The following is a 24755-nucleotide window of genomic DNA, read 5'->3' as shown; positions in this document are numbered from 1 at the left end:
AAACAATCATCAACTTAATATAGACTGCTGTATGCAGAAGATGTAAACTTAATGCAGAAGATGTAAACCATACATAAACTTAATGGTAACAACAAATCAAAACTACGAATAAATAAAGAATAAAGAGAAAGAAATCCAAATATATCACTAAAGAAAAGCAGCAAATGATGAAAGAGAAAGACAAGAAAGGATCAGAGAAAATCTTCAGAAACAACAACAAAATAAGTATTAAAATGGCAATAAATATGTACCTATCAATAATTACTTTGAATGTAAATTGGCTACATGCTCCAACCAAAAAACAGAGAATGACAGAATAGATTAAAAAAAAAACAAGACCAGGGGCGCCTGGGTGGCTCAGTGGGTTAAGCGGCCGACTTCGGCTCAGGTCATGATCTGGCAGTCCGTGAGTTCGAGCCCCGCGTCAGGCTCTGTGCTGACAGCTCAGAGCCTGGAGCCTGTTTCAGATTCTGTGTCTCCCTCTCTCTGAACCTCCCCCGTTCATGCTTTGTCTCTCTCTGTCTCAAAAATAAATAAACGTTAAAACAAAAACAAAAACAAAACCAAACAAAACAAAACAAAAAAAAACAAGACCCATCTGGGGCACCTGGGTGGCTCAGTTGGTTAAGTGTCCAAATTTGGCGCAGGTCATTATCTCACAGTTCATGGGTTTGAGCCCCACGTTGGGCTCTGTGCTGACAGCTCAGCTCCTGGAGTCGGCTTCAGATTCTGTGTCTCTCTTTCTCTCTGCCCCTCCCCTGCTCGTGCCCTCTCTCTCTCAAAATTAAACATTAAAAAAAAAAAAAGACCGATCTATATGCTGCCTACAAGATACCCTTTTTAGACCTAAAAATACCTGAAGGTTGCAAGGGAGGTAATGGAGACACATTTATTATGCAAATGGATGTCAAAAGAAAGCCAGAATAGCAATACTTACATCAGACAAAATAGACTATAAAACAAAGACTGTAACAACAGACAAAAGACATTATATGACAACAAAGGAAGCAATCCAACAAAAAAGATACAATTGTAAATACTTATGCACCCAACATAAAGCACTCAAATACATAAAACAGTAACAAACATAAAGGAACTAACTGATAATAATACAGTAATAATAGGGGAAATTAATGTCCCACTTACATCAATGGAGAGATCATCTAAATAGAAAATCAACAAGGAAACAATGACTTTGAATAACACATGGGACCACATGGACTTACCAGGTGTATTCAGAACATTCCATACTAAAACAGGAGAATAGACATTTTTTTCAAGTGCACATGGAACATTCTCCAGAATAGATCACCTGTTAGATCAGAAAACAAGCCTCAACAAATTCAAGAAGATCCAAGTCATACCATGCATCTTTTCTGACCACAATGCTATGAAACTAGAAATCGACCATAAAAAAAAATCTGGAAAGAGCACAAATACATGGAGATTACACACATGTTACTAAACAATGAGTGAGTCAACCAGAAAATCAAAGAAGAAAGAATAATTACATGGACAAAAATGAAAATGAAAACACAACAATCCCAAACCTTTGGGATGCAGCAAAAGTGGTTCTGAAAGAGAAGTTTATAGAAATACAAGCCTACCTCAAGCAGCAAGAAAAATCCCAAATAATGATCCTAAATGTACCCCTACAGGAGCTAGAAAAAGAGTAAGCAAAATCCAAATCCAGCAGAAGGAAGGAAAAAATAAAGATTAGAGAAGAAATAAATGCTACAGGAGCTCCCCCCCCCCCAAAAAATAATCCCCAAAACCAAAGCAATAGAAGATATTGATGAAACCAGGAGCTGGTTCTTTGAAAAGATCAACAAAATTGATAGATCTCTAGCCAGACTCATCAAATAAACTCATCAAATAATAGATAAATCAGACATGAAAGTAGAGAAATAATAACTGAAACCACAGAAATACAGAGGAGTGTAAGAGAATATTATGAAAAATTATATGTCAACAAATTGTATAACCTGGAAGAAATGGATAAATTCCTAGGAACATATAAACTACCAAAATTGAGGCAGAAATAAATGTAAAATTTCAGTCTGTTCAATACTGATTACTAGCAATGAAACTGAATCAGTGATCAAAATCTCCTAGTGAACAAAAGTCCAGGACCAGATGGTCTCACAGGCAAATTCTACAAAACATTTAAAGAAGAGTTAATACCTATTCTTCTCAAACTATTCCAAAAAAAATAAAAAAGGAAGAGAAACTTCTAAATTCATTCTGTAAGGCCAGCACTACCTTGATACCAAAACCAGATAAAGACACATGTGCGTGCGGGCACTCACACACACACACACACACACACACACACACACACAAAGAGAACTATATGCCAATATCTCTGATAAACATAGATACAAAAATCCTCAACAAAATATTAGCAAACTGAATCCAACAATACAATAAAAAAATCTTTTACCATGATCAAGTGGGATTTATTTCTGGGTTGCAAGTGTAGTTCAATATTCACAAATGAATTAATATGATACATTACATCAATAAGAGAAGGGATGATCCTTTCAATAGATGTAGAAAAGCATTTAACAAAGTACAACATCCATTCATGATAAAAATCTTTAACAAAGTAGGTTTAGAGAGAACATACCTCAACATAATAAGGTCCATATATGAAAAATTCACAACTAATGTCATCCTCAATGGGGAAAAACTGAGAGCCTTTCTCCTAAAGTCAGGAACAAGACAAGGATATCCATTCTCACCACTTTTATTCAACATAGTACTGGAAGTCCTAGCCACAACAATCAGACAACAAAAAGAAATAAAAAGCATCTAAATCAGTAAGGAAGAAGTAAAACCTTCACTATTTGCAGATGACATGGTACTCTATACAGAAAACTCGAAGGAAAAAAAAAGAAAACTTGAAAGACTCCACCCAAAAACTGCTGGAACTGATAAACAAATTCAGTAAAGTTGTAGGATACAAAATCAACGTACAGAGATCTGTTGCATTTCTATACACCAAAAATGAAATAGCAGAAAGAGAAATTAAGAAAACAATCCATTTACAACTGCACCAAAAATAATAGTTAGGAATAAATCTAACCAAAGAGGTGAAAGATCTGTACTATAGAAAACTATATAGAAACACTGTTGAAAGAAATTGAAGACAACACAAAGAAATAAAAAGACATTCTGTGCTCATGGGTTAAAAGAATAAATATTGTTAAAATGTCTATTACTACCCAAAGTAATATACACATTTAATGCAATCCCTATCAAAGTACCAACAGCATTTTTCACAGAACTAAAACAAATAATCTTAAAATTTGTATGGAGGCACAAAAGATTCCTACGAGCCAGAGCAATCTTGAAAAAGAAAATCAAAGCTGGTGGTATCACAATTCTGGACTTCAAGTTATATTACAAGGCTGTAGTGATCAAAACATTATGGTACTAGAACAAAAGTAGACACATAGATCAAGGTAAAAGACTAAGAAATCCAGAGATAAACTCAAACTTTCACGGTCAGTTAATTTTTAACAAAGCAGGAAAGAATATCCAATGGGAAAAAGACATTCTCTTCAACAGTGGTGTTGGGAAAACTGATCAGCTACATGCAAAAGAATGAAACTAGACCATTTTATTACACCATACACGAAAATAAACTCAAGATGGAATGAAGATCTAAATGTGAGACCTGAAATCATAAAAATCCTAGAAGACAGCACCACCAGTAATTTCTCTAACACTAGCCACAACAACTTTTTTCTAGATATGTCTCCTGAGGCAAGGGAACAAAAGTGAAAATAAACTATTGGGACTAGATCAAAATAAAAAGTTTGTGTATAGCTAAGGAAACATCAACAAAACTAAGAGGCAAAGGGAGAAGATGTTTGCAAATTATATATTCCATAAAGGGTTAGTATCCAAAATATATAAAGAACTTATAAAACCCAACACTCAGAAAACAAATAATCCAATTTAAAAATGGGTACAAGGTATAAACACACATTTCTCTAAAGAAGACATCCACATGGCTAACAGATACATGAAAAGATGCTCATTGTCACTTATCAGGTAAATGCAAATCAAAACTAAATGAGATATCACCCCATACCTCTAAGAATGGCTAAAGTAAAAAACACAAGAAACAACTGGTGTTGGTGAGGATACAGAGAAAAAGGAATACTTGTGCACTTTTGGTAGGAATGCAAAATGGTGCAGCCACTGTGGAAGCAGTATGAAGGTTCCTCAAAAAGTAGAGCCATCCTACTGTCATCCAGTAATTGCACTATTGGGTATTTACCCAAAGAATACAAGAACACTAATTCAAAGACATACCTGCACCCCTATGTTTATTGAAGCATTATTTACAGTAGCCAAGATATGGAAGCACCCCAAGTATCCACTCATTGATGGATGGATAAAGAAGATGTGGTGTACATAAACAATAAAATATCATTCAACCATAAAAAAAGAATGAAATCTTACCATTTGCAATGACATGGATGGAACTAGACAATATAAGGCTAAGTAGAATAAGTCAGAGCAAGGCAAATACCATATGATTTTACTCATATATGGAATTTAACGAACAAAAGAAAGAGGCAATGGGGGGAAAAAGACAGAAAGAAAAACAAAAAACCAGACTCTTAACTACAGAGAACAAACCGATGGTAACTAGTGGGGAGTTGAGTGGGGGGAAAGGGTGAACTAGGTAATGGGGATTAAGGAGTGCCCCTGTCATGATGAGCAATGGGTGATTAAAATAAAAAACTTTAAAAGGATTATGTCATTTACCCACTCCCCAAAAGCAACGTGGAATACACCGATGTATGGGTCTTTGCGAGACACTCAGTATTGACTGTTCTCTGCAGACCAAGTGTTATGGTAGGAAATGTCACAGAACTTGGCTCCCTAATAGCAAGGATGACAATGTCCCCAAATAATACAGGCCAGGTGGTGGATTTAACCACCAGAATCAAGGTCAGTACAATTATTTTTTTTAAAGTTTATTTATTTATTTATTTTTGAGAGACAGGGAGAGACAGAGAGAGAGAGCGAGCACAAGGTTGGGGAGTGGCAGAGAGAGAGCAAGACATGGAATGCAAAGCAGGCTCCAAGCTCCTGGGTGTCAGCGCAGAGCCTGACACGGGGCTCAAACCCATGAACCATGAGATCATGACCTGAGACAAAGTCAGACACAACCAACTGAGCCACCCAGGTGCCCCAAGGTGAATACAATTATTAAAGTGAGCATCAAGGACAGATAGGGGAAAAGATTAGCTGCAGAAATTGACATTCTAGGAGCAAGGTAAATGGGCAGCCAATGAGGGTATTGTTTGATCTATACATCAAAATAATCAAGGATGGGTGATTAGGAGGCAAAGACAGCCATTCCAATAAAACATCATGATGCCTTGTCCAGTTTCTATACTGGGAATCCACTGACTAAAGAAGATAGGTCCTGAGGAGAAATGACCTAGCATTACCACAGCAATTGTATATAATGATGATTTGCTCGGTCTTTCCCCAAAGAGACCTATAGCCATTTACTCAGAAAATCATACAGCAGGGAAAGGAGAGTACCCTGGCATTTCCAGTATTATTAGCCATGGAGTCTGAGTGTACATTGATAACTGAGGATCTGAAGCATCATGATGCTCCTTCTATTAGAATAGGGCATATGGGGGCCAAGTAATAAATGGAGGCCCTGACATGGGCTGATTCACAGTGGGTCCGCTGGGTCAGTGAACTCATCAAATGGTCATTTCCTCAGTCTCTGAATGTGTAATCGGAATGGGTATACTTTGTCATGGACGGAACCTCACGTTCTTTTCAGTTTGTGAGCTTCTGGAACAATAACTACTGTAATAGAGAAGTCTGAAGAGGGAGCTCTGAAACACTAAACGAAACACTAAATGAAAACAGTATTGTGCCCGGCCGAAATACTAAATGAAAACAGTATTGTACCCTAGGGAGAACAGAAGAGATTAGCGCCACCCATAAAGACCTAAAGTAGCTGGAGAGTAGTGGCTGTAACCATAGACCCCATTTGATCCATCAGTGTGGGCTCTGTGAGAACCCAACAGATTCTGGAGGATGTAAATGACTGCAAACTCAACCAAGTGACCAATTTCTACTGTTATTCCAGATTTGCTATCGTTGTTGTTAGAGAAACACAACCTGGGGTACACGACATGTGGCTTGATCTAGTCTTGATTCTTTTTCATTCCCATCAGAAGAGGGTTCTAGAAACAGTTACATTCACATGGAGTGAACAACAGCGTACACTCAACAGTCTTGCCCTACACCTGTTAACTCTTAGGCTCTTGGGGTGCCTGGGTGGCTCGGTCGGTTAAGCGTCCGACTTCGGCTCAGGTCATGATCTCATGGTCCGTGAGTTTGAGCCCCGCGTTGGGCTCTGTGCTGACAGCTCAGAGCCTGGAGCCTGTTTCAGATTCTGTGCCTCCCTCTCTCTCTGCCCCTCCCCTGTTCATGCTCTGTCTCTCTCTGTCTCAAAAATAAGTAAACGTTAAAAAAAAAAAAAAAAAAACTCTTATGCTCTCGCAATAATTTAATTTAAAGGTAATGTGGATTGTCTGGGCATTTAAAGAACATCACGTTGGTCCACTAATTTGATGGCAGCAAGTTAAAAGGTCCACATGAGCAAGACATGGCAAGTAACTGAAGACCCTGATGGCACATGTGCTCTGGAGGATTCAAGAGCTTGTCATATCTATGGACATTTAGTAAAGGACAAGTTATTGCACTGCACGCTTCTCTTCACTAAGAAGGAAGTGCATCACCTGGTAAACCTCTCTGGGTTCTGGAAGCTGCATTTACCACTTGGAATACTACCCTGACATATTTATCAAGTAATACGTAGGACTGTCAACTTTGAGTGGGGGCCATGTCTGGAAAGAGCTCTGTGTCAGGTCTAGGTTGTGATACAAGCAGCCTTGCTTCTTGGACCATATGACTAGCAGACCCTCTGTTATCAGAGGTATCTGTGGCGGGAAAAGATGCCATGTGGAGTTTATGGCAAGCCCGATAGGAGAGTCACAATGTAGACCCCTAGGGTTCTGGAACAAGGCCATGCCATCTGCAGCAGACAATGATATACCATTGAAAAAAAAGAGCTTCTGGCATGCTGATGGGCCTGGTTGAGATGGAGTGCCTGACCGTGGGACATTGAGTGACCATGTGGCCAGAACTGCCCATGATAATCTGGGTTCTGTCCAACCCACCAAGTCATAAGGTCAGGCAGGCCTAGGAGTGATCCATCATAAGATACAAATGGATTGTCTAGCATGAACAGGGACAGTGGGCACAAGGAAGCTCCATGAGCAGGTGGCCATCCACTCCTGTCCCACCAGCTCCTCCTCAGCTTTCATCTGTTATGATCCCTTATATCCTCACAAGATCCCTTATTGATCAACTAAGGAAGAAAAGTTTCAAGCTTAGCTTATGGAAGAATTAGATTAGCTTGTGGGGGTAAGTTAAGAATAGACAGTGACTGTATTATAGCCCCTCCCAGGAGTGGCCTTGAAAGAGGTAAGGGGAAGTCCTCCTCCACTGAGGATCTTTGGACTATGCATCTGATCACCTACTTTTGAGGAAAAAGAAGTGGCATGTGCAGAAACTCATGAGCAAACGCGAGGGAACCAGGAAGCGGCAAACTGGAAATATCAGAGTCAAGGACTCTGGGGAAGAGGCACATGGCTATAACTATGGGAGTAGGCACAACCGGTGAAGACCTTTGCATCACCTTTTAAATGCCTGCCAAAGAACACCTACCACGGGGGAGGCACCTGCCCACCCAAATACAAAATGCCTCACCAGTGGATGAGAACGAGCCCTTACGATTGGCCACCCAAGGGCTGGAACCCTAGTGCATCAACGTCAGGGTTTGAGGCTGTGTCTGGGTTCACCAAAGCTGGAGGAAGGAGTCGCCACCCTGGAGGAAGTAATGGATCATCAGGAGGGCGGGGAGGGCTGCAGTCATACGGTGGGGCTGGGGAGAATTTGCTGGCCTCCAGGTGATCTGTGCTGATGTCTGTTGGCGCTCCCAGGGCAGATTCTGATGATGGACACGCGCAGCAGTTAAAGCCTGAGAAGCGCAGGGTGGCCGGGAGCTGCGGGATGAGACTCATGGTCACCCCACCAACTAAGCAGTGTGTGAATGTGGAATGGGCGGAGGGGGCGGGAGGAGGTGAGAAGCAGTTGCGGTCGAGACCACCTGCAGCCACCGGGCGGTCGTTCATCCCACTCCCCTTCCTCTTGCGGTTTCTCCAGGAAAAGAGACGGAGGAGAATCCTGGCCGCGTTCCTGGCGGTGCGAAGTTACACAACGTAAACGGACCCGAGTGTGCAGGGCGGGACTGCAGGTGCTGTGGTGGAGGCCCGGCCAGGATCCCCCATCGGGCTCAGGTGCTCTTTCCCCAGCCCCCAGGAGCTCCCGCTGCAGACCAGTGGCCCAAGGCCGAGGCCCCGCCCCGGGGGCCCCTATATCTGATGCCCACCTGATGTGGGGGTGCAAAGGCCTGGAGCCTTTGCCCCACTTCCCTCCAGCTCTGCAGGTCCTCGTGGTTGGCTGAGGCCTTGTGACACCACGCGGGTGCCCAGTCCTGGTGCCCTTGTCTCCCTCACGGGTGGGCCTTGGGCACCCCCATCCCTCTACTGTTGCCCCCACCCACCCCCTTAAACTTCCTGCGAGCACTGCCCTGCCTCCCCGTCTGCCTCCCGGGAACCTTCACCCAGGACATCCTGAGACTGGACCCTCAACAGAGAACCAGGAGGAGCCGCACACGCTTCTGGTTCAATCCGAACATCGACTGCATGCTTCTCGGGGTGTTTCAGCCTAAACTGGAGCGTTCAGCTGAATGATGACAAATGATATTTGCAGTCATTTTACAAAGTTCCTCCAGAGCGGGCCCGACACATCTCCATCGGGCCGCACACCAGCCCCGTGCAAACGGGAGTCATTAATAGAGCACGTGGCTCAGCGCATTCGTGCTGAGCACAGGCAGAAGGCAAACCAGAAAAACAAACAAAAACCAAACACTTTCCAGCCAATCACGTAAACATCCGTGGCAAACTCCTCTCTTGACATACAAGTTACAAATATTGATCTTTAAACACCCATCACAAAGAAGTGACTAGTGCCCTCCCTGAAATCTAAAGAAAAAGCTCAAATTTCATTTCATTCAAACACATGTCCAATTCAAATTTCCGTGGTTTTGTCAGAAATTAAATGTGGGGGAGAACAGAGAAGAAGGATATTATTGGGTTTACATGGTGGGCTCCATGCTAACAGGTGCTTAAAATTCACTGCTACATAAACTAGACTCCCATTCAAAACTCCACTTTTGTTGGGTGATGCATATTCCAAACTTTTACTTTTTTTTTGCTGACAGAACCTTGTTTCCCCCCCCCCTTTCTTTTTTTTTTTTTTCTTCCAGCAGGAAGGCACAATCATTCTACAATACTGCCAAATATAACAAACATCTACAGATGGGTTGGTCTGCAGCTGGAGGCTTTAACTTTGTAGTATTTATTTGAAATACCCAAGCCAGCAAAGCAGGGCTAAGGCACTGTGGGCACGATTCACAATGTTTTGGCTCTGGAGCAAATAGCAGTTGAACTTAGTTTTTCCAGCTAAAATGGAATTTATGCAGATGCGCTTTGCACTAAATTCATTAAACAATTACATCCTGGTGCAGTTTTCACATTTTTGTAAAGGATCTGCATAAGCACTAATTAGATCTAAAACAATGTTACTGAGCAAATTACAGTCCTGATTGTTTGCCTCGTCTCTGCGTTCCGCATCTGCTTCGCAATGATGATGATAATTTAGGTGCAAGCCATACAAATGCCGGTTTTTGTTACATTTACCAGAAATATTTATTTAAAACATACTATAGATTAATTGATCATGTAACCGGCTTTAAAGAGCCTCCAAATGTTTTCTCGTGGACAGTGAGCGGTGAAAATCGAATGTGGATGTACAGTGACTGAAACTTCTCACGAGTGCGAACTGGCATTTCCTCCTGGAGGTTTGCTATTGAAAGGCCACTTTGCTTGTCATCTGGCTGCAAGTGCAAGCTGGGTTAGCTGAATTTCAGCGGTGCCTTTCAGAGCGCGGCATTGGACCTAGAGGCATAAAGACTGCCCTGAACAGCTCCCAGCCGCTGCTACCCACACCACCCCTCCTTTAGGCACTGGTTTAAAAGGATAACTTAGTATGGGAAAAGTATTCAGTTCTCAAGTATTCCAGACCTCCGAGTATGTTTTCTTTCTTCTATGTTTATCTGCTTTCTATTTCACATATCACGAAATGTAAGAAGGCATATTAACATTTAAACATCAGCTCAGTTCTGCAGAAGGGAGGACATTCAGGGAGGGTTTCTATGGCAACTTTGAATGTACCAACTTAATTCAGGGCTTGCCGCAGCTCGGTCACCTCCATTATTGCTCTAGTCCCAGACATTCTTTAACTCGCCTGACCAGCCATGCGGTTGGGAATCCTGAGTGTCACCCAGGATAACAGCTACGACAGCTACCTAGCATTTTCTTTATTCCTGGGAAGGGGGCCAGCTTGGTGAATCAGTCTGGCTGCTGGTCTCCCTAAGAACTACTCCTGTTATTTGACTTTACAAATGGTTACTTTTATTGTTGGTCGGAGCCAGCCATAAAAGAGCAAACTGGGTGTCAGCACCAACCAAGATTAAGAGGCAAAATGTCGCTCCAGATTTTAATCAGTGCAAAGTGCAAGTTGGGAAATATCTCGTCTCGAAGCAGGAAGACTAGTTACTAATGCGAAACACAGCAAGTATGAATGGTGCTTTCAAAATTTCACATCCAGTTTCCTTCACTTTGCTGGATTGCCTCCCTAACCTTTATACGGGACTTTGTTTCATTCCGCAGTTCCTGCTAGGCACGAAGGATCATAACTAGAAGGATGATAATTCCTTCTACAGACTTAATTGGTAAGCCTGAAATTGCTGTGCTGGTTGAATATGAAATTATATCCTCCTTGAAGGAAAACATAATTTAGCACTGGAGCTTTGGGTCATTTAAAGGTAAAATATCATTATGCCTATGTACAAAGGCAAAGTAAAACTTGTATCAAAAATGTTATTTTGGTGCTGGCTTCAGCAGCACATATACTAAAATTGGAATGGTACAGAGATTAGCATGGCCCTTGGGCATGGAGGACACTATAATTCGTGAAGAGTTCCATAAAAAAAAAAGGTTATTTTGGGGGCACCTGGGTGGCTCAGTCGGTTGAGCATCCGACTTTGGCTCAGGTCATGATCTCGTAGTTCGTGAGTTTGAGCTCCAAGGCCGGCTCTGCGCTGACAGCTCAGGGTCTGGAGCCTGCTTCAAATTCCGTGTCTCCCTCTCTCTCTCTCTCTCTGTCCCTCCCCCGCATGCACTCTCTCTTTCTCTCAAAAATAAATAAATAAACACTTAAAAAATTTTTAGATGTTGTTCTTGATTAGAAAAAGAGAATAATAGGTATTTCCTAACTTGAACTCCAAATTCTTCTCTCTCGCTCTCAAAAATAAATAAACATTAAAATCTTTTTCAAATGCTATTTTTGATTAGAAAAAGAGAATAATCAGCATTTCCTAACTTGAACTCCAAATTCTTATTGTTTCACCTTAGGGAGATATTTGATTCTATATTTTACTTCTATGTGTGTGTTATTGTAATGGGGAGATGATGAGGATTTAATTTTTACCGAGTTAGAAATAATGTGAGTTTTTTCCTCAAGCTTCCAAAAGTTACTTTTGGACTGATAGCAAGTGGAAAAAACACTAGCCAAAACACTGAAATTTTAGAAAGTTATGAACAATTGGGACAAGGTTATTATGACAACTTTATTATTACAGTTTTTATTTCTCCTGTAGCTGATAAAATATACACTAGTCTTTACAACTGCTAAAGAGATAGTGAAATGAAAGAACAGAGCTCTTGGTAAAACTGATTTAATTCAACTGTTGTGCTTTTGGCCACAGAGGATCCCATTTATGGTTGGTTGGCATGGATGAGACCATTTACTGTTCCTGAGTGTCCCTGTAAGTCCCTGGGTAGTGGCCATCTTTGGCCCTAGGGAGCCTCAGATCATTCTTGTTTCCATTTTATCTCTTTCTTTCCTGGCCTTCTTCCTGCTTCTACTCAACGAGAAGTTCCAGGTTCTTTCTCTGGGCCAACCACCATATTAGCATTATGCATCCAGAGCTGAATGAGCCTGAGTCTCTGCCTTCATGGAATTCTTGGTGTGGTGGGAAACAGTCACGTATCTTTATCTAACATGGCACATGTTTGTCGTTCCTGATTATCTTAGTCTGTATGTTGGGGAAGCCCCAGAGGTTGAGTGTCATGTAGCTATAGTTATTATGAAGTAACCTTAACTATCTGTGGGACAGAACTCCTGAACTGTCTTTGTCAGAATATATTATCCAATATAATATTAGATACTACTTATCTGATATAATATTACATACATAATAATTGACCCACGAATGCCCATCCAGGAAAACTACAAGTTGCTATTACTGAGGATGCTGTAAGGTTCCACTGGCCCCGAGAATGTCTTTCCATACAGTCTTGTCTTTCCATATGGCTGGCAATTTCTATTTCCAGCATTCAAATGTCCTCTTAAATGAATCTTCTTTAAGAAGCTTATCTCTTTAACCAATTTCACTTTATATTACCCAGATTATCTTTATATCACCAGCACTATGGTGTACTTCTGGTAGAAAGTTGTTAGTCTAGGGGCACCTGGGTGGCTCAGTCTGTTGAGTGTCTGACTCTTGATTTCAACTCAGGTCATGATCTCATGTTTCATGGATTAAGCCCCACATTGGGCTCCGCACTGACAGCACAGAGCCTGCTCAGGATTCTCTCTCCCTCTCTCTCTGCCTCTCCCCCACTCACGTGTGTGTGTGTGTGTGTGTGTGTGTGTATGTGTGTGTCAATAAATAAATATTAAAAAAATTGCTAGTCTAGATGCTGTTTATGCACTGGACAAGGAGCTAATTCTCTGTTTGTAGTAGTGCCCTCTCTGTTCCCAGATAGGGCAGTGAGAGTTCTTTGTTCTATATATGACAAGAGACTTTTACATTTGGATTTCTGTATCAGAAAGGCTGATGCACTAGGAAAAGGAGCATAGGCTAACCTTTAAGCTATCAACTGTTACGTGAGTTTTTTTTTTAATCTTTAAGATTAAAATCTTAAGATTAAATTATTTAATCAAACCTCTTCTATCCATTGCTTTCCAACAGAAAAGAGGAAATGGGTGTGGTGGAAAGAGATCTAGGAGCCCATGGGTCGCTGAGACAATGCTGGAGGGCTGGTGTCCTCACAAAGGACGGGGGTGGGGGGTGGGGGGGGAGGGGGACTTTATGTGCCTGAGGGACACGCATAACATCACCTGGAATTTTCTCTGCTCATTCACTGCAATTCCTCCTTTAAAACACTCAAGGAACCTCATTGGGAGGAAGTTAGGTGCTGGGCTAGGCGGTCCTTTCCCTACACATCAGATTCTGGCTGTTTTGATAGTGTTTTTACGTACTTATTGTGTGCCACACATATGCTAGGCTTTGAGAATATAAAGAGGCACTAGAGATATGGTCCCTCTCTGTTTTCAAACTCTGCTTAGTGAGGGCAAGAACGTATTTGTTATTCCTCCTTATACCCTCAAAGCATAACATAGCATCTGACACTTAGTGTTTTCTACTTATTGGTGGAGACAGACCCCTAACCAGATAATTTCAATGTAAAACAGTAGGTGAGGGGGCACCTGGGTGGCTCAGTCAGTTAAGTCACCAGCTCTTGATTTCAGTTCAGGTCATGATCTCATGGTTGTGAGGAGTTGGGCTCCACATTGGGAGTGGAGCCTGCTTAAGATTCTCTCTGTCTCTCTCTCTCTCTCTCTCTCTCTCTCTCTCTCTCTCCCTCTTCCCCTCTCCCACTTGTGTGTGTGCATGCTCTCTCTTTCTCAAAAAAACCCACCACTACCACCACCACCAAAGAAACCCCAAAAATAAAGCAGTAGGTGAGAAAGCAATGGAAATCCTCCAAAGAGTCTCCTAACCCACTGTCGTTGAGTCCTAAAGGATCATCACATGTTAACTGGGCCAAGAAGACTGTAGAGAGCTTCCAGACAGAAGGAATGGCATGAGCAAGTTGTGGAAATCTAAAATGGCATGCCTTCTGGAATAACTGCAAGCCGCATGGTGTTAATAAAGCCAAGAGTCCCAGGTGGATCATCGAGACAGAAAACTTGAGTGGTAAATACAGACAAGACTTGTGCCCTATGGGACATATGGAGAATCTTGGGTTTTACTCTATAGGCAATGAGAAGTCATTTCAAGGTTTTTAAGTACAAATCAATCTTCTGTATGATATTATCTCCCCCTCTGGTAATAATAATATCTAATATGTATTGAATGCCTGCTATGTACTAGATACATGTCTAGGTGCTTCACGTGCTTTTCCTTTTCTCATTTTGCAGAAGAGAGAACCTCTACACAGAGAGATTAAGTAACTTGCCCAAGGTCACACTTGTAAGTGTAGAGTTTGAAGTTGAATCGGGTCTTTGTCACTGTAGCCAGAGGCAGGGAGAGTCTGCAGGATTTCACAGAGAAGTGTTATAACACCATGTTTGTTTTTTTTTTTTTTACTTTTTATAAAGAAATGGTTTTTCTTTATAACTAACACTAGATTTTCAAAATCCTGAATCTCTAGAATATACAATTCTTCTTTTTTCTTTCTCCATTGTTCATATTTCTGCCTTTCTTAAAGAGTACAGGGAAAACATTAATTGTGAATTCCTTTTTCTTCCAACATATATGTAAAAGTTATAGATAAGGCATTAATTGGATCAGCTAACATATTGAATTTGCTTTTTGTGAATCATTTAAGGATGGAAATACCATTTGCTTCTTTCTTATGTCCCTCCAACCCAGTGCCTTCTTTACTGGAGACTCTAGGTCAGCACTCTCCAATGGAACTTTGTGTGATGATAGAAATATTCTATTATCTGTGCCATCCAATACCATATATGTAGCTAATGAGCACTTGAAATGTGGTCAGTGTGCCTGAGGAACTAAAATTTAAATTTTATTTTAATTATTTTAAATTCAAATTTTATTTAATTTTAATTATTTTAAATGTAAATATCCACATATGGCCAGGGGCTACTGTTTTGGACAATATAGGTATAAGACATTTCCATTACAGAAAGCTGCATTGGATAGTGTTACTCTGAAGCATCTACCTTTGTTAAGCAACAGCTGGCACCTGTAATCCTAATATTACTGAAAATGAAAGCCTCCTCCATAATGACCTATTAACTTCTATCTGAGAGGTCTTGCTGATAATTTTCCAATTTTTTTCACCTTTTCAATTAGATTTTGGATCTCATCCACTGTCTCCTGGGGTAGTAAATTATTCTCTGAAAGCAAACCTCATGAGATCAGTGATTCTTCCACAAAATGTAGAAGTTTTAGAATTCTCATCCTAAAGAATCCACTAAAAAGTCCGCTAGGACTAGTGTTAAAAAGAATAATAGTGTTAAAAAGTGTTAAAACACATAATAGTGTTAAAAAGTATAAAATCCTTAGGGATAAGTTTAACAGAAGAAGTCCAAAATTTATATTTAAAAGTTACAAAATATTGAAAGATGTAAATAAATAGGAAAACATCTCATGCCCATGGACCAGAAGGCTTAACGTTGTTAAGATGACAATATTCCTCCAGTGAATCTGCAGATTCAAAGCCATCCCTCTCCAAATCCCAGCTGAACTCTTTGTAGAAATTGATAAACTGATTTTCAAATTTATAGGGAATTGCAAGATACCAACCAACGTCAAAATAATCCTGAAAAGAACAAAGTAAAAAGACTCACTCTTCCTGATTTCAAAGCTTACTACAAAGCAGTGGTAATCAGGAAAATGTGGTACTGGCATAAGTATAGACATATGGATCAGCAGGATAGAATCAAGAATCCAGAAGTAGTTCATGTATCTACAGTCAGGTGTTCTTTTTTTTTTTTTTTTTTTAATTTTTTTTTCAACGTTTTTTATTTATTTTTGGGACAGAGAGAGACAGAGCATGAACGGGGGAGGGGCAGAGAGAGAGGGGGACACAGAATCGGAAACAGGCTCCAGGCTCCGAGCCATCAGCCCAGAGCCTGACGCGGGGCTCGAACTCACAGACCACGAGATCGTGACCTGGCTGAAGTCGGACGCTTAACCGACTGCGCCACCCAGGCGCCCCTACAGTCAGGTGTTCTTAAACAAGTGTGTCAAAATCATACAATGGGGAAAGAGCAATCTTTTCAACAAACGGTGCTGACACAAGTAGATAGCCCTGTGCAAAAGAATGGAGTTGGACTTATTTCACACTAGAGATAAAAATTAAATCAAACTGGATCAAAGAACTATATGTAAGGGTTAACCTATAAAACTCTTAAAGTAAATCTTTCCGACCTTAGATATGGCAAAGAATTCTTATTAATGACTCTCAAAGCACCAGCAACAAAAGAAAACAGGCAAGTTGGACTTCACCAGAATTAAAAACTTTTATGCTTCAAATACAGCATCAAAAAATAAAAAGAGCCCAAAGAATGGAAGTTGTGGGAAAATTATATATCTGATAAGGGATTAGTATGTAGAATATATTAAGTAACTCCTAACTCAATTAAAAAAAAAAAAAGCAAATAACTCAATTTAAAAATGGGCAAAGTGTCTGGATAGATATTTCTCTGAAGATATACAAATTGTTAATAAGCACAAGAAAAGATGCTCAACATCTTTAGTCATCAGAGAATGTAAATCTCACCATGAAATACCACTCCAGACCCCCTAGGCTGGCTAGAATTAAAAAGTCAGATAACAACAAGTGTTGGTAAGGATGTAGAAAAAACAAGAACCCTCACATGTTGCTATTTGGGATATAAAATGTTTCAGCTGCTTTGGAAGACAGTCTGGAAGTTCTCCAAGTGATTAAATATAGAGTTACCATATTATCCAGCAATTCCACTCCTAGATATATATTCAAGAGAAATTGAGAAATATGTCTGCACAAAAATTTGTACACAGATATTTATAGCAGCATTACTCATAATAGCCAAAAGGTGGAGGTAAATCAACAAACAAATGGATAAACAAAATATTTATGCAAAATGTTTATATTGTATATATATATTCCATTATATTCACATAATGGAATTTTATTTGACAATTAAAAAAGAATGAAGCACTGATACATGCTACAACATGGATGAACCTTAAAAATATTATGCTTGTGTGCAAGCAACCAATCACAAAAGACCATATATTGTATGATCCTATTCATTTGGAAATCCAAAATAGGTAAATACAGACAAAAAAGAGGTTGCTTAGGGCTGGGTGGGAAGGGCTGGGGGATAAGAGGTGATAGCTTACCAAAACTAAAGGAGTTCTTGACCACTAAACCAGCCCTGCAAATAATTTTAAAGAGGACTCTTTGAATGAAGAAAAGACAAAATAAAACAAACAAGACCCAAAGCAACAAAGACTAGAAAGGACCAGAGAACATCACCAGAAACACCAACTCTACAGGCAACACAATGGCACTAATACCGTATCTTTCAGTAGTCACTTTAAATGTAAATGGACTAAATGCTCCAATCAAAAGACATAGGGTATCAGAATGGAGAAGAAAACAAAACCCATCTATATGCTGCTTACAAGAGACTCATTTTAGACCTAAAAACACCTGAAGATTGAAAATAAGGGGATGGAGAACCATCTATCATGCTAATGGTCATCAAAAGAAAGCTGGAATAGCCATATTTATGTCAGACAAACCAGATTTAAAAATAAAGGCTGTAACAAGGGATGAAGAAGGGCATTATATCATAATTAAGGGGTCTATCCACCAAGAAGATATAACAGTTGTAAATATTTATGCCCCTAACTTGAAGGTACCCAAATATACTAATCAATTAATCATAAACATAAAGACTCTCATTGATAATAATACCATAATAGTAGGGAACTTCAACACCCCACTTACAACAATGGACAGATCATCTAAGCAGAAAATCAACATGGAAACAATGGCTTTGAATGCTACACTGGGCTAAATGGACCTAACAGATATATTCAGAACATTTCATCCTAAAGCAACAGACTACAAAGTCTTCTTGAGTGTATATGGAACGTTTTCTAGAACAGATCACATACTGGGTTACAAATCAACCATCAACAAGTACAAGAAGATCAAGATCATACATGCATATTATCAGACCACAATGCTGTGAAGTTCGGAATCAACCACAAGAAAAAATTTGGAAAGACCATGGATACTTGGAGATTAAAGAACATCCTACTGATGAATAAATGGGTTAACCAAGAAATTAAAGAGGAAATTAACAAGTACATGGAAGCCAATGAAAAGTGAAAATGCAACAGTCCAAAACCTCTGGGATGCAGCAAAGGCATTCATAAGAGGGGAGTATATGGCAATCCAGGCCTTCTTAAGGAAGGAAGGAAGGTCTCAGATACATAACCTAACCTTACACCTAAAGGAGCTGGAAAAAGAACAGCAAATAAAGCCTAAAACCAGCAGAAGGAGGGAAATAATAAAGATTAGATAAGAAATCAATGATACTGAAATTAAAAAAAAATAATAGAACATATCAACAAAACCAGGAGCTGGTTCTTTGAAAGAATTAACAAAATTGCTAACCCCTTAGCCACACTGATCAAAATGAAAAAGGAAAGGCCTCAAATAAATAAAATCACAAATAAAAGAGGAGAGATCAGAGCCAACATCACAGAAATACAAACAATAATAGAATATTATGAGCAATTATATGCCAACAAATTGGTCAATCTGGAAGAAATGGACAAATTCCTAGAAACATATAAACTACCAAAACAGAAACAGGAAGAAATAGAAAATTTGAACAGACCCATAACCAGTAAAGAAGTTGAATCAGTAATCAAAAATCTCCCAGAGCCGTATGGCTTTCCAGGGGAATTCTACCAAACATCTAAAGAAGAGTTAACACCTATTCTTTTGAACCTGTTCCAAAAAAATAGATATGGAAGGAAAAATTCCAAACTCATTCCATGAGTCCAGCATTACCTTGATTTCAAAAACAGACAAAGACCCCACTAAAAAGGACTACAGACCAAATTCCCTAATGAACATGAATGCAAAAATTCTCAACAAGATACATTGATGTAATGTATTACAACAATACATTAAAAGAATTATTCACCACAATCAAGTGGGATTTATTCCTGGGATGCAGAACTGGTTCAATATCCACAAGTAAATCGATGTGATACATCACATTAATAAAAGAAAGGATAAGAACCACATGATCCTCTCAATAAATGCAGAGACAGCATTTGACAAAATACAGCATCCTTTCTTGACAAAAACCTCAAGAAAGTAGGGATAGAAGAATCATACCTCAAGATCATAAAGGCCATATATGAAAGACCCACAGCTAATATCATCATCAATGGGGAAAAACTGAGAGCTTTCCCCCTAAGGTCAGGAACACAACAGGGATGTCCACTGTCACCACTGTTATCCAAAATAGTGTCAGAAGTTCTAGCCTCAGCAATCAGACAACACAAAGAAATAAAAGGCATCCAGATCAGCAAGTAGGAAGTCAAACTTTCACACTTCACAGATGACATGATACTCTATAGAGAAAACCCGAGAGATTCCACCCCAAAACTGCCAGAACTGATCCATGAATTCAACAAAATCACAGGGTATAAAAGCAATTCACAGAAATCGGTTGCATTTCTATACACCAATAATGAAGCAGCAGAAAGAGAAATCATGGAACGGATCCCATTTACAATTGCACCAATAACCATAAAATACCTAGGTATAAACCTAACCAAAAAGTTGAAAGATTTATACACTAAAAACTATAGAAAGCATATGAAAGAAATTGAAGAAGACACAAAGAAATGGAAAAAAATTCCATGCTCATGGATTGAAAGAACAAATATTGTTAAAATGTCAATACTACCCAAAGCTATCTACATATTCAGTGCAATCCCTGTCAAAATAACACCGACATTCTTCACAGAGCTAAAAAAAAAAACAATTCTAAAATTTGTATGGAATAAGAAAAGACCCTGAATTGCCAAAATAATGTTGAGAAAGAAAACCAGGGGCTTCTGGGTGGCTCAGTTGGTTAAGCTTCTGACTTTGGTTCAGGTCATGATCTCACAGTTCATGGGTTCAAGCCCCGTATTGGGATCTATGCTGACAGCTCAGAACCTGGAGCCTGCTTTGGACTCTGTGTCTCCCTCTCCCTCTGCCCCTCTCCTGCTCATGCTCTGTCTCTCTTTCTCAAAAATAAACATTTTTTAAAAATAAAAAAAAAAAAAGAAAAAGAAAGCCAAAGCTGGAGGCATCACAATTCTGGACTTTAAAGCTGTATTATAAAGCTGTAATCATCAAGACAGTATGGTACTGGGACAAAAACAAACACATAGATCAATGGAACAGAATAGAGAACCCAGAAGTGAACCCACAAGCATATGGCCAATTAATCTTTGACAAAGCAGGAAAGAATATCCAGTGGATAAAGACAGTCTCTTCAGCAAGTGGTGCTGGGAAAACTGGACAGTGATATGCAGAAGAATGAATCTGGACCACTTTCTTACACCATACACAAAAATAAACTCAAAATGGATGAAAGACCTAAAGATAAGACAGAAGGCCATCAAAATCCTAGAGGAGAAAACAGGCAACAACCTCTTTGACCTTGGCCGCAGTAACTTCTTACTTGACACGTCTCTGGAGGCAAGGGAAACAAAAGCAAAAATCAACTACTGGGACCTCATCAAGATAAAAAGATTCTGCACAGTGAAGGAAACAATTGGCAAAACTAAAAGGCAACCAACAGAATGGGAGAAGATATTTGCAAATGACATATAAGATGAAGGGTTAGTACCCAAAATCTATAAAGAACTTTTCAAACTCAACAGGCAAAAAACAAATAATCCATTGAAAAAAAATGGGCAAAAGACATGAATAGACGGTTTTCCAAAGAAGACATCCAGATGGATGTTCAACATCATTCATCATCAGGGAAATACAAATCAAAACCACAATGAGATACCACTTCACACCTGTCAGAGAGGCTAAAATTAACAACTCAGGAAACAACACATGTTGGTAAGGATGTGGAGAAAGGGGAATCCTCTTGCACTGTTGGTGGGAATGCAAACTGGTGCAGCCACTATGGAAAACAGTATGGAGGTTCCTCAAGAAATCAAAAACAGAACTACCCTATGACCCAGCAATTGCACTACAAGGTATTTGTCTAAAGGGTACAAAAATGCTGATTTGAAGGGGGCACGTGCACCCCAATATTTACAGCAGCACTATCAACAATAGCCAGCAGCACTATCGACAATAGCCAAAGTATGGAAAGAGCACAAATGCCCATTCACTGATGAATGGATAAAGAAGATGTGGTATATATGTACAATGGAATATTACTTCACAATCAAGAAGAATGAAATCTTGCCATTTCCAATATAGTCGATGGAACTAGAATGAACCACCCTAAGCAAAATAAATCGGTCAGAGAAAGACAAATACGTGATTTCACTCATATGTGGAATTTGAGAAACATAAAAGATGAACATAGAGAAGGGAAGCAAAAATAAGCTAAAGACAGAGAAGGAGACAAACCATAAGAGATTCTTAAATACAGAGAACAAACTGAGGGTTGCTGGCAGGGTTATGGGTGGGGAGATTGGCTAACTGGGCAATGGGCATTAAGAAGGGCACTTGTTGGGATGAGCACTGGGTGTTATATGTAAGTGATGAATCACTAAATTCTATTCCTGAAATCATTATTACACTATATGTTAACTAACTTGGATTTAAATTAAAAAATAAATTAATTTTTTAAAAAAGAGTAGAAAGGGTTTTTTTTTCAGTCCTCAAAATAACTTTTAATAAAAAGAAACAATTTTTTCCAGATTTTTTGAGCCCTGATATCCAGTTTGAGAGTGAAGTTGTCAGCACTGATTGCATTGTTCAGAATGACCATGGAGCCAAGAAAAAAAAATAGCAACAAGTCTTCCACTTCTGTTAAAGTAAGAGTCAAGTTTGGGGCAGTCGGTTGAGTGTCTGACTTGGTTACAGCTCAGGTCATGATCTCATGGTTTGTGAGTTCAAGCCCCACACCCGCATCTGGCTCTGTGCTTTCAGCACATTTTCCCTAGATGTGGTCCACAGAATATCTCCTTTGGGAAATGTTATTTGGAGAAAATAAGATTTATCTTTTTATTTTTTTAATATTTTTTTTTAGTTTTTTTTTCCTTTTTTAAAAATTTAGATTTTATTTTTTAAATTTACATCCAAATTCATTAGCATATAGTGCAACAATGATTTCAGGAGTAGATTCCTTAATGTCCCTTAACCATTTAGCCCATCCACCCCCCCCCCCACAACCTCTCCAATAACCCTCTGTTCTCCATATTTAAGAGTCTCTTATGTTTTGTCCCCCTCCCTGTTTTTATATTATTTTTGCTTCCCTTCCCTTGTGTTCATCTGTTCTGTGTCTTACAGTCCTCATATGAGTGAAGTCATATGATATTTGTCTTTCTCTGACTGACTAGTTTCGCTTGGCATAATACCCTCTAATTCCATCCACATAGTTACAAATGGCAAGATTTCATTCTTTTTGATTGCTGAGTAATACTCCATTGTGTGTGTGTGTGTGTGTGTGTGTGTGTGTGTGTGTATCTATCTCACATCTTCTTTATCCATTCATCCATCAATGGACATTTGGGCTCTTTCCATACTTTGGCTATTGCTGATAGTGCTGCTATAGACATTGGGGTGCATTTGTCCCTTCGAAACAGCACACCTGTATCCCTTGGATAAATACCTAGTAATGCAATTGCTGGGTTATAGGGTAGTTCTATTTTTAATTTTTTGAGGAACATCGATACTGTTTTCCAGAGTGGCTACACCCGTTTGCATTCCCACCTGCAGTGCAAAAGAGATCCTCTCTCTCCACATCCTCACCAACATCTGTTATTTTCTGAGTTGTTAATGTTAGCCATTGTGACAGGTGTGAGGTGGTATCTCATTGTGGTTTTGATTTGTATTTCCCCGATGATGAATGATGTTGAGCATTTTTTCATGTGTCGGTTTGCCATCTGGGTCTTCTATGGAGAAGTGTCTATTCATGTCTTTTGCCCATTTTTTTCACTGGATTATTTGTTTTTTTGCATGTTGAGTTAGATAAGTTCTTTATAGATTTTGGATACTAATCCTTTATCTGTTTGATATGTCATTTACAAATATCTTCTCCCATTCCGTTGGTTGCCTTTTAGTTTTGCTGATTGTTTCCTTTGCTGTGCAGAAGATTTTTATTTTGATGAAGTCCCAATAGTTGATTTTTGCTTTTGTTTCCCTTGCCTCTGGAGACGTGTTGAGTAAGAAGTTGCTGCAGCCAAGATCAAAGAGGTTTTTGTCCGCTTTCTCCTCTAGGATTTTGATGGCTTCCTGTCTTACATTGAGGTCTTTCATCCATTTTGAGTTTATTTTTGTGTATGGTGTAAGAAAGTGGTCCAGGTTCATTCTTCTGCATGTCACTGTCCAGTTTTCCCAGCACCACTTGTGAAGAGACTGTCTTTATTCCACTGGATATTCTTTCCTGCTTTGTCAAAGATTAATTGGCCATATGTTTGTGGGTTCACTTCTGGAATCTCTATTCTGTTTCATTGATCTGAGTGTCTGTTTTTGTGCCAAGGGTTTTTTTTTCCCTTAAATTCAGATATAATTGACATAAAATATCCTATTAGTTTCAGGTGGACCACACAGTGATTCTGTATTCTTATACATTGTGAAATGATTCCCATGATAAAGTCTAGTTATTATATGTCACCAAAGTTATTATAATGTTATTGGCTATATATTCCCCATGCTCTACATCACATCCTCATTAGTTATTTATTTTATTGTTGTACGTCTGTACTTCTTAGTCCCCTACACCTATTTCACCCCCCAACCCCCACCCCCACTCCGACCCATCCCTGCTGTGGTCACCAACAGCTTGGTTCCTGAATCTTTTAGTCTATTTCTGTTTTGTTTTATTTGTTTTGTTTAGATTCCACATGTAAGTGAAATCATATGTTATTTCTCTGTCTGACTTATTTCACTTCCCTGTAGATCCATCTCTGTTGTCGCAAAAGGCAAGACTTCATTCTTTTTTATGGCTGATCAATTATTTATAAATAAAATACATAAATATAAATATATGTACACACATATATATATACCACATATTCTTTATCCATATATCTATCAATGGACACTTAGGTTCTGTCCATATCTTAGCTCTTGTAAATAATTCTGTAGTGAACATAAGGGCACACATATCTCCTCAAATTGGTGTTTCCTCAGATAAATACCCAGAAGTGAGACCGCTGGATCATCCGATAGTTCCACTTTTAATTTTTTGAGGAACCTCCCTCTGTGCTGTTTTTGTAAATGGTGTAAGATAGTGGCCCAGTTTCCTTCTTTTGCATCCAAGTGTCTAGTTTTCCCAGCACTGTTTATCGAAGAGACTGTCTTGTCCCCATTGTGTATTCTTGCCTCCTTTAATTGACCATATACGTGTAGGCTTTTTTCTGGGCTCTCTATATTCTATTTCTTTTATTGTCTATGTCTGTTTTTGTGCCAGTACCATGTTATTTTAATGAC

At 39.4% G+C, this 24755-nt stretch overlaps 1 non-coding gene across 1 annotated transcript; it reads left to right on the top strand.

Annotated features, from left to right (window-relative positions):
* Nucleotides 1-11131: 11131 nt before the first annotated feature.
* On the top strand, nucleotides 11132-11235 carry LOC131496650 (U6 spliceosomal RNA). The gene has a single exon (XR_009254591.1). It is a non-coding gene; the product is annotated as a U6 spliceosomal RNA (small nuclear RNA).
* Nucleotides 11236-24755: the final 13520 nt, after the last annotated feature.

Source organism: Neofelis nebulosa, chromosome 15, assembly GCF_028018385.1.
Source record: "Neofelis nebulosa isolate mNeoNeb1 chromosome 15, mNeoNeb1.pri, whole genome shotgun sequence".
Classification (NCBI taxonomy): Eukaryota; Metazoa; Chordata; class Mammalia; order Carnivora; family Felidae; genus Neofelis; species Neofelis nebulosa.
This window is presented reverse-complemented; position numbering and strand designations above follow the sequence as displayed.